This window comes from Oncorhynchus tshawytscha, unplaced genomic scaffold, assembly GCF_018296145.1.
Source record: "Oncorhynchus tshawytscha isolate Ot180627B unplaced genomic scaffold, Otsh_v2.0 Un_contig_4934_pilon_pilon, whole genome shotgun sequence".
NCBI lineage: Eukaryota > Metazoa > Chordata > Actinopteri > Salmoniformes > Salmonidae > Oncorhynchus > Oncorhynchus tshawytscha.
The window spans coordinates 124,960-140,020 of NW_024609814.1; positions in this window are offsets into that span (position 1 = coordinate 124,960).

Sequence of the window (15,061 nt, forward strand, 5' to 3'; positions counted from 1 at the left end):
AAAGTGAAAACATGTTTTTAGAAATATTTGCAAATCTATTGAAAATGAAATATCTAATTTACATGACTTGAATCAATACTTTGTAGAAACATCTTTGGCAGTGATTACAGCTGTGAGCCTTTCCGGGTAAGTCTCTAAGATCTTTACACACCTGGATTGTGCCACATTTGCCTTTTATTCTTTTCAAAATTCTTCAAGCTCTGTCAAAGTGGTTGTTGGTCATTGCGAGACAACCGTTTTCTGGTCTTACCATAGATTTTCAAGTAGATGTATGTCAAAACTGTAACTCGGCCACTCAGGAACATTCACTGTCTTCTTGGTAAGGAACTCCCGTGTATATTTGGCCATGTGTTTTAGGTTATTGTCCTGCTGAAAGGTGAATTCATCTCCCAGTATTTGGTGGAAGGCAGACTGAACCAGGTTTTCCTCTAGGATTTTGACTGTTGTTTCTTTTCTATCCAGAAAAACTCCCCAGTTTCCAGTCCTTAACAATTACAATATGTAGAATGGTACTCGGTAATGGATTTGCATTTTTTGTAGTATTACTTTAGTGCCTTGTTGCAAACGGGATTTAGTTTTATTCTGTACAGGCTTCCTTCTTTTCACTCTGTCATTTAGGTTAGTATTGTGGAGTAACTACAGTGTTGTTGATCCATCCTCAGTTTTCTCCTATCACAGCCATTAAAATCTGTAACTGTTTTAAAATCACCATTGGCCTCATGGTAAAATCCCTGACCAGTTTCCTTCTTCTCCGGCAACTGAGTTAGGAAGGACGCCTGTATCTTTGTAGTGACTGGGTGTATTGATACACCATCCAAAGTGTCATTAATAACTTCACCAAAGGGATATTCAAAGTCTGCTTTTTTAAAATGTTTACCCATCTACAAATAGGTGCCCTTCTTTGCTAGGCATTGAAAAACCTCCCTGGTCTTTGTGGTTGAATCTGTGTTTGAAATTCACTGCTCGACTGAGGGACCTCACAATTATCTGTATGTGTGGGGTACAGAGAGGGGGTAGTTATTCAAAAATCATGTTAAACACTATTATTGAACACAGAGTGAGTCCATGCAACTTATTATGTTACTTGTTAAGCACATTTTACTCCTGAACTTATGTATGCTTGCCATAACAAAGGGGTTGAATATTTATAGACTCAAGACATTTCAGCTTTTAATTTCTTATTGATAAAAAATAAATAATCCACTTTGACATTATGGGGTATTGTGTGTAGATCAGTGACACAAAATCAATTTAATCAATTTTTAATTCAGGCTGTCGCAACCAAATGTAGAAAAAAATCAAGGGGCGTGAATTCTTTCCGAAGACACTGTATGTGTGTGTTAATCGTCTATTTTGACAGAGGCCTTCTGTTAGAATTGCCACCGTTTCTTTCTGTGGTGGTTCTAGGAATCTGTGTACATTTGAGCAAGGCTCCGTCCTAAACTGACTTGAGTTGAAATGGAATTGACCCCAAGCTAAAACTGACATACAGTACCTGTCCATGTATTATACCATAACTCGCCCAGTAACTGCACCAGAGATGCTGCTTACAGTAGTTATTACTATACTATTACTATCCACTCTGTTATTACTGATGATTGTATAACAATTCATTAAGGGGCAAATCCTAACTTCCATTTAGGTCAAGTTTTCACTTAGTCTCACTTAGGCCTGGATTCAATCCAGAAGCGTGGATGATCCTCGTCATAGCGCACTTGACATTTAAAGGTAATTCCCGATTGAGCCTACATAGGCAGCATTTACCGTGAATGCGGTCTCTGCCAACATGGAAATGTTGCCTTTCAAAGGTGCATAGCCGGAAAGGGCCAATCGAATGAAATGTATCCCAAAGTCTCCCATTGACGTCAATGCTGACCACGTGAAAATTATATTTAAATGGACGTTAAGTTTGCCCCTAAGTATTAATAATACATTAAGTTATGTAGCAGTACGTGAAATTTCAAATGCTTCTATTTGGATGTTGTGCTGCTTTCCTAGCGTAGCTAAACAAAATGTCAAACTGTTTGAATCTACTTTTTTGCACATTTTCTTCCATGTTTGTTGTTTTTAAGATGACGGACCAGAGGGACAGTAGTTCTTCTCTGTATTCATGTACGCCTCATGGCGGTACGGTGTTAGATATCTATGGTTATGTCATTCTGGAGATGCATGTATACACTGAGTGTACAAAACATTAGGACCACCTTCCTAATATTGGGTTGCGCCTCCTGTTGCCCTCAGAACAGTTTCAATTCATCGGGGCATGGACTCTATAAGGTGTTGAATGCATTCTACAGGGATGCTGGCCCTGGTTGACTCCAATGCTTCCCACAGCTGTGTCAAGTTGGCTGGATGTCCTGTGGATGGTGGACCATTCTTGATACATATGGGAAACTGTTGAGCGTGAAAAACCCAGCAGCGTTGCAGTTCTTGACACACTCAAACCGGTGCACCTGGCACTTACTACCATACAGTACCCCGTTCAAAGGCACTTAAATATTTTGTCTTGCCCATTCACACTCTGAATGGCACACACACACACAATCCACGTCTCAATTGTCTGAAGGCTTAAAAGTCCTTCTTTAATCTGTCTCCTCCCCTTCATCTACACTGATTGAAGTGCATTTAAAAGTGACATCAACAAGAGATCATAGCTTTCACCTTGATGCACCTGGTCAGTCTGTCATAGATAGAGCATGTGCTCTTAATGTTGTGTATACTCAATGTATGTGTGTAGGATACAATCCAATGTACTGTATTTTTTTCATATGACAAAGTTAATGTTATGAGTAGGTCTGAGTGTTTTGTGCAATTATGTGACATGCCTGGATTTGAACCTTTTATTTAAAGCTTTTTCATCAAACTGTCCTCTTTTACTTTCATGTCATATAGTTCAGGGCCATCCTACCTCAATTGCTTCGATTTTTGGTGTAATTATCATTTGTGGAAAAGGTTTTAGATACAAGATAAATGATTGCGCAAAACACAGGGCCCTAGAAGAGGTATCAACCAAAGCGACAGTATTCGACTCCCTCATTCGATGTCGGGGAGCTCTGTATCGTGTTGTCATTCACTGGATCTCCAAGACTACAATACACTACAGTAAGGAAACCATTGAGATATATAGGCTACAGTATTCATATTCAATTTCTTATAAAGAAACGTGATGATTTCCATTTTTATTTCAGATCTACAGGTAATTGTGCTTAGTGCATGATGGTGTAATGGCAGTTCTTGTCCACAGTGAGGCGATCTCACTCAAACCTTCCAAGCAGCCTTTCCCAGCTGAACTGAGGTGTGTTCTTATCTTATTAGTAGACTAGATAGGTCAGATTAATGCCTTTTTATTTCTTCTGTTTCCTTCTTCCGTCTCAGTCTGAGTGTGTGTGTGTTAGTGGGGTATTTTGACAGAGGGTGTATGACTTGGAAGGGTTTCTCTCTGACAGAGAAACAGTGATGCGAAGAACACTTCTTGACAGGTCAACCTCAACCAAAAACACATTTTATGTTATTCCACAGACACAAACTCTCATCAACAAGAGGTTGCAAGAGGTCCATTTAAGGTCAGGTGACTCAGGTCAATTAATTCATGTATTTCTATCTAACCTGCTTAAACAACATGGAATACGCCAATCAGAACTGATGTTTATTTTTGAGGCACATTGGGTGGATTGGGGCACCAGGCAAAGGCCCGTCACCTCATTGGGCAAAAGCTAGTAGGGAGCAGCAGCCTTCTCAAATAGAACAGTTTAGGCCATAGATGTTGTTGTAATGTTTGAGTCACTCAAATATCACATGAATAAACATTAGATATGGCAAAATGTATATAGTTGCAAAAGAAATTAGCTTTAAACTGCTAAATGTTCTCTCCGCCAACAAGAGGGGTGTGAACAGGTCGAAATAGACGTGCAGCGTGCGTAGGGTGGGCGGGATGTTCCCCCAATGGGACCTGAGTGAAAAAGTTTGGGAACCACTGATTTAGGGGGTTAGAAATCGATTCTAACGCCACCGTGATGTGGACTAGAACAGCATTCTGGAGATATTTTTGCATGTATACCAATAGACTATTCGAAGGGGGACGGAAACTCTTTTTTTGTTGAATGTTAAATGAAGCAGCCAATAGAAGAGTGAACGCGTGATGGCGGTAGGCTATAGCAGTTATTTATTCAGACCCATAACCATTCAATCTTCCTGAAGAGAAGTGAAAGCCTTCTGAATCTAATTCTAGTTCTATATTATACAAGGATGTCATAGGAATGATGAAGATGAGGACAACCAAACTTATTTCATTTAACTGTTGAAAGCGAGAAAGGAATGAAGCAACATTGGAGCGAGAAAGAGGGGGTAGGCTAATAACATTAGGGGAAATATTATGAAAGGAATGGACACGTCAGTTTACTATTATTATAGGCCCTATTATAATTTCAACATTTAAATCCAATTTGCTAGCCTATACTTTGTAGGCCGCATGTGCTGCACCAGAATCACATGTTCTCTTCTGCTTTATCATGGTTTGAACGATATGCATAATTCCAGTCCGTATAATACACTACAGTAATACAGTTCACACTCAAAAATATGAGTCTACTGGAGCTAATTTCAGGTATTTACCCAAGAGAGCATATTGCTAGCTACATCTATGGGCGTTTGTGTTTTTTTTCTGTTGTGCGAAGCCTTTGTATATCATATACAGTGCTTTCCCGAATGTATTCAGACCCCTTGACTTTTTCCACATTTTGTTACTTTACAGCCTGATTCTAAAATTGATTACATTATTTTGTTCTCATCAATCTACACACAATACCCCATAATGACAAAGCAAAAACAGGTTTAGACATTTTTGCAATTCTATTGAAAATGAAATAAAGAAATACACTGCTCAAAAAAATAAAGGGAACACTAAAATAACACATCCTAGATCTGAATGAATGAAATATTCTTAAATACTTTTTTCTTTACATAGTTGAATGTGCTGACAACAAAATCACACAAAAATTATCAATGGAAATCAAATTTATCCACCCATGGAGGTCTGGATTTGGAGTGACACTCAAAATTAAAGTGGAAAACCACACTACAGGCTGATCCAACTTTGATGTAATGTCCTTAAAACAAGTCAAAATGATGCTCAGTAGTGTGTGTGGCCTCCACGTGCCTGTATGACCTCCCTACAATGCCTGGGCATGCTCCTGATGAGGTGGCGGATGGTCTCCTGAGGGATCTCCTCCCAGACCTGGACTAAAGCATCCGCCAACTCCTGGACAGTCTGTGGTGCAACATGGCGTTGGTGGATGGAGCGAGACATGATGTCCCAGATGTGCTCAATTGGATTCAGGTCTGGGGAACGGGCAGGCCAGTCCATAGCATCAATGCCTTCCTCTTGCAGGAACTGCTGACACACTCCAGCCACATGAGGTCTAGCATTGTCTTGCATTAGGAGGAACCCAGGGCCAACCGCACCAGCATATGGTCTCACAAGGGGTCTGAGGATCTCATCTCGGTACCTAATGGCAGTCAGGCTACCTCTGGCGAGCACATGGAGGGCTGTGCGGCCCCCAAAGAAATTCCACCCCACACCATGACTGACCCACCGCCAAACTGGTCATGCTGGAGGATGTTGCAGGCAGCAGAACGTTCTCCACGGCGTCTCCAGACTCTGTCACGTCTGTTGCGTGCTCAGTGTGAACCTGCTTTCATCTGTGAAGAGCACAGGGCGCCAGTGGCGAATTTGCCAATCTTGGTGTTCTCTGGCAAATGCCAAACGTCCTGCACGGTGTTGGGCTGTAAGCACAACCCCCACCTGTGGACGTCGGGCCCTCATACCACCCTCATAGAGTCTGTTTCTGACCATTTGAGCAGACACATGCTCATTTGTGGCTTGCTGGAGGTCATTTTGTAGGGCTCTGGCAGTGCTCCTCCTTGCACAAAGGCGGAGGTAGCGGTCCTGCTGCTGGGTTGTTGCCCTCCTACGGCCTCCTCCACGTCTCCTGATGTACTGGCCTGTCTCCTGGTAGCGCCTCCATGCTCTGGACACTACGCTGACAGACACAGCAAACCTTCTTGCCACAGCTCGCATTGATGTGCCATCCTGGATGAGTTGCACTACCTGAGCCACTTGTGTGGGTTGTAGAATCCGTCTCATGCTACCACTAGAGTGAAAGCACCGCCAGCATTCAAAAGTGACCAAAACATCAGCCAGGAAGCATAGGAACTGAGAAGTGGTCTGTGGTTGCCACCTGCAGAACCACTCCTTTATTGGGGGGTGTCTTGCTAATTGCCTATAATTTCCACCTGTTGTCTATTCCATTTGCACAACAGCATGTGAAATTTATTGTCAATCAGTATTGCTTCCTAAGTGGGCAGTTTGATTTCACAGAAGTGTGATTGACTTGGAGTTACATTGGGTTGTTTAAGTGTTCCCTTCATTTTTTTGAGCAGTGTATATGATTGGAGTACACCTGTGGTAAATTCAATTGCTTCAATTGACACCTGTCTCTATAAGATCCACAGCTTACCGTGCATGTCAGAGCAAAAATGACCTGGTCTGATGAAACCAAGATTGAACTCTTTGGCCTGAATTCCAAACGTCACGTCTGGAGGAAACCTGGCACCATCCCTACAGTGAAGCATGGTGGTGGCAGCATCATGCTGTGGGAATGTTTTCCAGTGGCAGGGACTGAGAGACTAGTTAGGATCGTGGGAAAGATGAATGGAGAAAAGTACAGAGAGATCCTTGATGAAAACCTGCTCCAGAGCGCTCAGGACCTCAGACTGGGGCGAAGATTCACCTTCCAACAGGACAATGACCCTAAGCATACAGCCAAGACAACTCAGGAGTGGCTTCGGGACAAGTCTCTGAATGTCCTTGAGTGGCCCATCCAGAGCCTGGACTTGAACCCGATGAAACATCTCTGGAGAGACCTGATAATAGCTATGCATCAACGCTCTCCATCCAACCTGACAGAGCTTGAGAGGATCTGCAGAGAAGAATGGGAGAAACTACCCAAATAGAGGTGTGCCAAGCTTGTAGCGTCATACCCAAGAAGACTTGAGGCTGTAATTGCTGCTGAAAGTGCTTCAACAAAGTACTGAGTTAAGGGTCTGAATACTTTTGTAAATTTGATATTTCTGTTTTAAATGTTTAATAAACTAGCAATAAATAAACTTTGCTTTGTCATTATGGGGTATTGTGTGTAGAATGATGAGGGGGGAAACAACTATTTAATCCATTTTAGAATAAGGCTGTAACCTAACAAATGTCGTTAAAGTCAAGGGGTCTGAATACTTTCAGAAGGCACCGTGTATATATCACACACACACACACACACACACACACACACACACACACACACAGTACCAGTACCAGTCAAACGTTTGGACACACCTACTAATTCAAAGGATTGTCTTTATTTTTACTATTTTCTACATTGTAGAATAATAAGTGAATACAACAAAACGATGAAATAACACATATGGAATCATGTAGTAACCAAAAACGTGTTAAACAAAATATGTCATATTAGATTCTTCAAAGTAGACACCCTTTTCCTTGATGACAGATTTGCACACTCTTGGCATTCTCTCAACCAAAACAAAAAGAGATCTAGCTTAAAGGAAAAATCCACCCCAAACCACTCATTCATTTAATTTACAGTGTTAAATAACACTAATATGTGAGATCAATATTTTTGGTAAACAAATGTTTCATTTTGGCATTATAATAAGGTTGGTAGCAACCACAAAATCCATAATGCAGTGCTCTCTCTATTGGCTGGCTGGCTAGTTAGCTAGCAAACGTAGCTACACACAATAATACCAAATGTAAAGTAGCTAGTTAGTGCAGTTTGTTTAGGTGAGTTTGCAGCTATCAATTTAGGAGTCTACAATCTCACCATGTTCAACCTGCAGATCGATGTCCCACACAGAGTGGAGTCTGACATTCGCAACGGCAGATATACTTTTGAGGAGATGGGAAACGTTGCCCATGTTACGTCAATGGGACGCGCTCTCCTTCAAGGAGTGAATGGGAGCCTATTGGGCGCTAGCTCAAATACCCAACATTAGCACAAATTTCGTCAACAAGAAGTACAACATTACATATCTTTTCCAAGATGTGAGAATAATAGGCAAGTTTCTCGACACCAAACCTTGAGAAGGGATTGCGTGATGATTAGCTTACCAACCGCATAACACAGCATGACAACGTGAATGCGATTGGTCGACAGTCTGCTGGGTGGGGCGTTAATTGGATTAATTTCTCCTCTCTATAATATCTCTGGCAATGGCACCATGCAATGCACCCTGGACTAGAGGCAGAATATGACAAATGTACTAGACACTGTTAAATTACACATTTCTCGAGGTAGGAATATCACAAAAATATGATCAATGGCTCATTTGAGAGAAGACATCCTCCCGAGTTATGACATCAGCCAGTATTGAAATTTGACATGTATGATAGACGTTTCTGCCGATGTTAAAGTCTTATTCCTGTTCACTTCCAGTGAAGCGAGAGACTTTATCACAGTGTTACGTCATACCGTCCGGATTTCTGCCTGCTTGAACGCTAATAATACACGTGATGATGAAGGGAATCGATAGAACATCACTCAGAGATGCACAAAAACAATATAATATAAAACATCAGTGAACCTTTCCTTTAAACTGATGAATTTCGATGGGGATTTTTCTTGTGCACCAATCAACTCTGGGGGATTAATTACAAACTGCAGCAAATGTTGTTATGGTATGGAGCCTATATTTTAGTTTCTGGTTGATGTTAAGCCACAACATTAGGTCAAAGTTCAACCTTAACTGTTAATTAAAAACACATTTCATGTTTGTCCACAACATGACAAGAAGTCCAATACATTACTCACTATCTGATATAAACAACCTGGATTACACCAATCAGAACTGATGTTTATTTTTGTGGAGCATTGACAGTAGCCACAGGACAGAGAACGGTCAGTGTAGTGTGCAGTCTTTCTAGGGAGGCGAGTTGATGGCAATAGAGTGTGTGTGTGTTTTGACAGGGGCCCCAATGTTTGACTTGGAAGGGTTTCTCACTCTGGAGCCATGCTTCGAGGAACACTTCCTGACTTCTAGGAACCCCTTGTCTGGACCTCTGGAGGAACTCGCATACACACATCCAGAGCAAGTCTCAGCCAGCTGTTCACATCTGTCAAGGGGAGGGGCGGCACGTTCATGTTCTCCCAGGGTTGGAGGGAGGCCATGGGCTCAAAGCCATGTGTGCTAACTCAAAGCCATGTGCCTAAAGCTAGCTCAAAGCCATGTGCCTAAAGCTAGCTCAAAGCCATGTGCCTAAAGCTAACTCAAAGCCATGTGCCTAAAGCTAGCTCAAAGCCATGTGCCTAAAGCTAACTCAAAGCCATGTGCCTAAAGCTAACTCAAAGCCATGTACATAGAAAGGGTCCTAAACGTGAGTAAGAACAGGTAGGGTAAACACTACCTAACTTGGAAAACAAGTTGTTGTTTTGAATGTAGAGTCCTTAGGATTGCTATCTAAAGGTCACATGAAAAAAGTTATATGAAGTCAATCAATAGCCTCTGAGAAAATATGTTTTACACTCGCACACACCAACAGGGCCAGACGAGATTAAAGCTAAAGCCGTCCTGTCCGTTACGAGGGATGGGGAGAGGTCCCATTTTCACAGGCCACATGAGTCTGTGTGTGAGTACTAATGTGTGTATGGACACAATGGTCATCACCCCTCTTGCTGTACCAAAGTATGAAGCACTTCTCAGAGTCAGAGGTCTTAAACGTTAGGCCCTAATTGGAGCAGAGTGTAGTCCTCTTCCTCCCACCCTATCCTATCCTAGCACTGGAGATGCTGTATACAGAGTACAGGGCCGTGGTGTCAGCTTCCAGTCCAACCGGCACATGGCACACTGGCTGCATCTATCGATCTATCAAGGACACATACATACACACACACACACAATGTTACTTGATTGAAACCTACTGCACTGAAAACCCTGTGTTGTTAGATAATGTGATATAGGATATTGCTGGAGTGTTGCCCAGGCAGGGTGTTTGGTTCCCACAAATGCTCCATGTTGCACTTTCTGTCTGAAAGCGAGATCAGTTGTCAGCCTCGGGGTTCGTTTAAGTTCAAGACTCCATTGTGTTTTATAGGAGTCAATGATTCAAATCAAACATTTAAAGTGCATTTAAAATCGCAACACATATTACAGAAGTAAAAGCAAACAGGAGCAGTGAAAGGGAAGCATGAAAGAACATAACACACAAAGGATGTCGAAAACAATCAAATCCAAGGTGTGACAGTGGTGTGAACTACCTCGATTCAGCACCTGAGTGAGCCAACTCATCCAGCATGCAACAGTAGATAGGATGGAATGTGATGAAAATGAGTCATCGTTATCAACAAGAAGTGTAGGGAAGTAATCAACACTTCACAGTTTCTGTTGGGCAATCATTTTTGGTAACAGTAGTAGCCCTAACCCTACCTTCATGTCCACATCCTATTTTCACTGGCCACGTGTGTATGGACACAATGGTCATCTCCACTCTTGCCGTGTCAGAGGATGAAGCACTTATCAGAGGCCTTGATAGTTAGACCTGAGATGGAGCAGAGTGTGGCCCTCCTCCCGCCCTATCCTATAGAGCTGGGCCTGAGAGTACAGCAGTGGAGGCTGCTGAGGGGAGGACTGCTCGTAATAGTGGCTGGAATGGAGTGGTATCAAATATATTTTGTAGTACCATTCCATCGACTCCATTCCAGCCATTATTATGAGCCACCCTCCCCTCAGCAGCCTCCACTGGAGTACAGGGCCGTGGTGTCAGCTTCCAGTCCAACCAGCACATGGCCTGACTGGCTGCATCTCTCTATCTGTCAAGGACACACACGCACAAAACATTCTACTGTTCAGCAGAAAACAAAATAATCACTCTCTAGGACCTACAGTGTAGACTACCACTAACCCTGTGTTTTTAGATAATGTGATACAGGATACTGCTTGAGCGTTGCTCAGTCAGGATGTTTGGTTCTTTAATGTTCTGTTGTACTCTGTCTGAGAGAGACATATCCATTGTGATAGGAGCCACTGATTCATGGATGTGACAGTGAACGCCTTGATTCAGCAACCAAATAATCCAGCATGCAACAGTAGATGTAATGGAAATGAGTCGTCATTATCAACATGGAGTGTAGGAATGTAATTAATACTTACAGTTTCTGTTGGGCAAGAATTTTCGGTAACAGTAGTAACACTAACCCTAGTTTCATGTCCACATCCCAGTTCAACAGTAACCCTCAACCCTAACACTAACCCTAGTTCAACCCTAACCCTAGCCTCGACCCTAACCCTAGCTTCATGTCCACATCCTAACATCAACCCTAACCCTAGATTCATGTCCACATCCTAGTTCAAATCTAACCCTAGCCTCAACCCTAACACTAACCCTAGCCTCAACACTAACCCAAGATTCATGTCCACATCCCAGTTCAACAGTAACCCTAGTCTCGACCCTAACCCTAGCTTCATGTCCACATCCTAACATCAACCCTAACCCTACCTTCATGTCCACATCCCAGTTCATCCTAACCCTAGCCTCAATCCTAACCCTAGCTTCATGTCCACATCCTAGTTCAACCCTAACCCTAGCCTCAACCCTAACACTAACCCTAGTTAAACCCTAACCCTAGCCTCAACCCTAACACTAACCCTAGCTTCATGTCCACATCCCGGTTCAACCCTAACCATAGATTCAGGTACACATCCCAGTTCAAGCCTAACCGTAGCCTCAACACTAACCCTACAACATAGTTACTATGGATACCTTAACAGGAAGTGTCAGTCAGGGAGTTGACCGACATCCACTTCCTGCTCACCTATGTTCCTTCCAGTAGAAGTCAGAATATAATGTAGTTTACAATGACAGGAAGTCACAACTATCGTAAACCATGTTTAGTTTGATAACTTAAAGGAAGTCAAGGCCATAGAGTACATTGTATAGTGAACATTTCCACTTAATAAGTTACATATTTGACCACCCATATCTAAATTGGAATAGGATGGAAGATAGTTTATTGCCCATGAACAAAAGATGACAGGGATTTGCTCTGACAATGATTAACTCAGTACACAAGTATTTCTGTTACTACTATTTGTTCTTCTTCAGTCATGCCATGCTGTATGTAGGTAGGTAATTAACGTGCCTCTTTCTATGTCAGTCTGTCTACATTTATGTGTAGCTAAGGAATTAACATACACTAATTCATACACTTGTCTCTGTCATGTTAGTCTTGTGTATTTATGTATGTATTTACACAACATGATCAAAGTATGTGGACACCTGCTCATCGAACATCTCATTCCAAAATCATGGGCATTAATATGGAGTTTGTCCCCCCTTTGTTGCTATAACAGCCTCCACTCTTCTGGGAAATCTGTCCACTAGATGTTGGAACATTGCTGCGGGGACTTGCTTCCATTCAGCCACAAGAGCATTAGTGAGGTCGGGCACTGATGTTGGGCGATTAGGCCTGGTTTGCAGTTGGCGTCCCAATTCATCCGAAAGCTGTAGGGTGGGGTTGAGGACAGGGCTCTGCAGGCCAGTCAAGTTATTCCACACCAATCTCGACAAACCATTTCTGTATGGACCTCGCTTTGTGCACGATTATTAACTATCCTACCCCATCCACACACACAGACAGGCAGATACACACCTCTCAAGCAGGAGCCAGCTAACAGGGGCCGACCAGAAGTGAACTGTACATTTCCCCTCTTGGAGGATGAATAAAGTAGTATCTTATCTTATAACTGATAACTAACTAACCCCTCCTACTGAAACACAAACACACATATCACCCCATGGAAAGATTTCCTCTATTCTGTAAATGTTAACAAGGCTTCCCCCTCTTACACGCACGCGCACACACACACACACACACCTCATGGAAAGATTTGCTCTGACACAAACATTCTATAAACATTAGATCCACCTCACATTTTTAGAATCTCTCTCTCCATTCCAATGGGCTTGCTCACAGACGACCTCTCGGTCTTTCCTTTATCCACTAGGGGTGTGTGGGACATGTCCTCTTGACATGTCATGTTTTTTTGTGTTTGAATTCCTGGTGATTTTACAGTGGAGAGTTCCCAGAGTTTCATGTAATATATTCCAGGAAAATGTATGACTTTCCTCTAAACAACTAGAGGGGCTGGATAGAGGAGAGGAGGAGCGGAGAGACTAGGAGAGAGAAAAGGGGGGCAGGATTTCCATCATCCCTCCCTAGTTTTATTCCGGGAATCCCCAACCAGCATCCAACCGATGATTGTACACCAAACTTGTGCATCAATACAGGCTGAATGGAGGGGACAACATGATGGCAGGAAACATAACATAAACATAATAACATAAAACGATTGTGTCAACAAAGATTTTCATTTATTTTGTCCTTCCAGTTACTGAATCTGTGTAAAAAAACAGATTTATATATAAATACTCACTAAATAGAAGAGTGACAACAATGTGGAGAATAGATATTGAATATACAGTGTATATACATAGATAGATATGATGGCTAATGTGATTTAAAGGTATCTTCTAAGTGTGACATCCCTCCCACTCTGTCTGCTGGGATCTCCTGTTTGGCAGTCTGCGTGTTGCAGGAGGCCAGTGGGCAGAGCTGGGAAGATCGTCAGCTGATGTGGCGCACCTGGGCAGGCTTGGCCTGCAGGCTATAAAGGGTTGTCACATCAGCCAACTCTCGGTCTTCCCTGACTGGCAGGCCAAGCCTGCCTTTAGTTTATATTGGTCTGTTTCACTGATCCTACAGACGTCCACAGTATGTTACATTTTTGTATTTCTTATTATTTCGTTGAATAAATGTATTCCTTTTTGCATTTAAGTCACGTGAAGTCTCCCTTTGTTGTTACGAACTACGAGTCAGGTTGTAATGCAAGTTACTAAATCTGTTTCGAACTGTCTGTCACACCCTTGGGAGTCAAGGCATCTTGCTCAACAACCCAAATACCTCAGTTACATCAGCCAATAGGACTCCTGTAAGGAGTAGCCTGTTCACTCTAGTCAAACTTCACATACAGCAAATCATTTAGGATCCACAAGACTTATGTTTTGCAATATTTATTAAGCCTTACATTTGTTTTGCATATCTGTCCACGTTGCTTACTTAGAGAAACTAGGCTAATTCAGGATGTGGTAGAAATGATGAACATTTGAATACAGATAGCATGCTGCCATTGGCTCAGGATAGACTTGACAGTATGTAAAGTAGTGTCTAGTTGATTTCGATATTTTAAAATGTTCCATTCATTTAATACATTTTCCAAAACAAAAGTCTGTCTAGGTGAAGTTGAACTTTCTGCTGTGAGAAAGAGCCTTCGATTCAAGGAGGAGCTGCTATTATTTCTATTCAAATTGATTCCAGTGCAAGAGAATGGTTATTGGATTCTCAGACCGGTTTTGATATGGAATAGAATGTGACCGCTAACATCATAACTGTTATCTTGTGTAAATGGCACTTTGTTCATGGGAGTAACATTGAAACTGTACATTTTTATTGTGTAAGCGTTTTGAAATACTTTTCAATGGCCAAGAACAAACCATTGAAGCTTAGATTGACACAGCTGCCGAAGGCTTCTAGTGAGTTTCCTAATATTGGACTTCTTGAAACTATCTTGCAAATTTTCTGCAAAGCATTTGGCAATGATTTCACTACTGAATAGGGCATTTTCTTATGTAATACTTACAATAGGCTTCATGTATGATTCAACAAAGATACATTCCTACATGTACAGTAAAATAGCTTATTGTTGTTATTGTATAACACTTACAAAAATTAAATGTGATTTTACCTCCACCAAACTTTACCCAGGTGGTAAATTCTATATCTTGAATTCATCCTGTTTAACTTTATTAAATATTGAATTTCTTGTTTTTAATTCTTCTTCTTCATGAACACAACAGAAAAACACAAGCTTTTCTTTTGCACATGATTTGTGTACATGTGCCAGCCACAAGACCACAACAACAGTGCCCTGCCTCTCACTC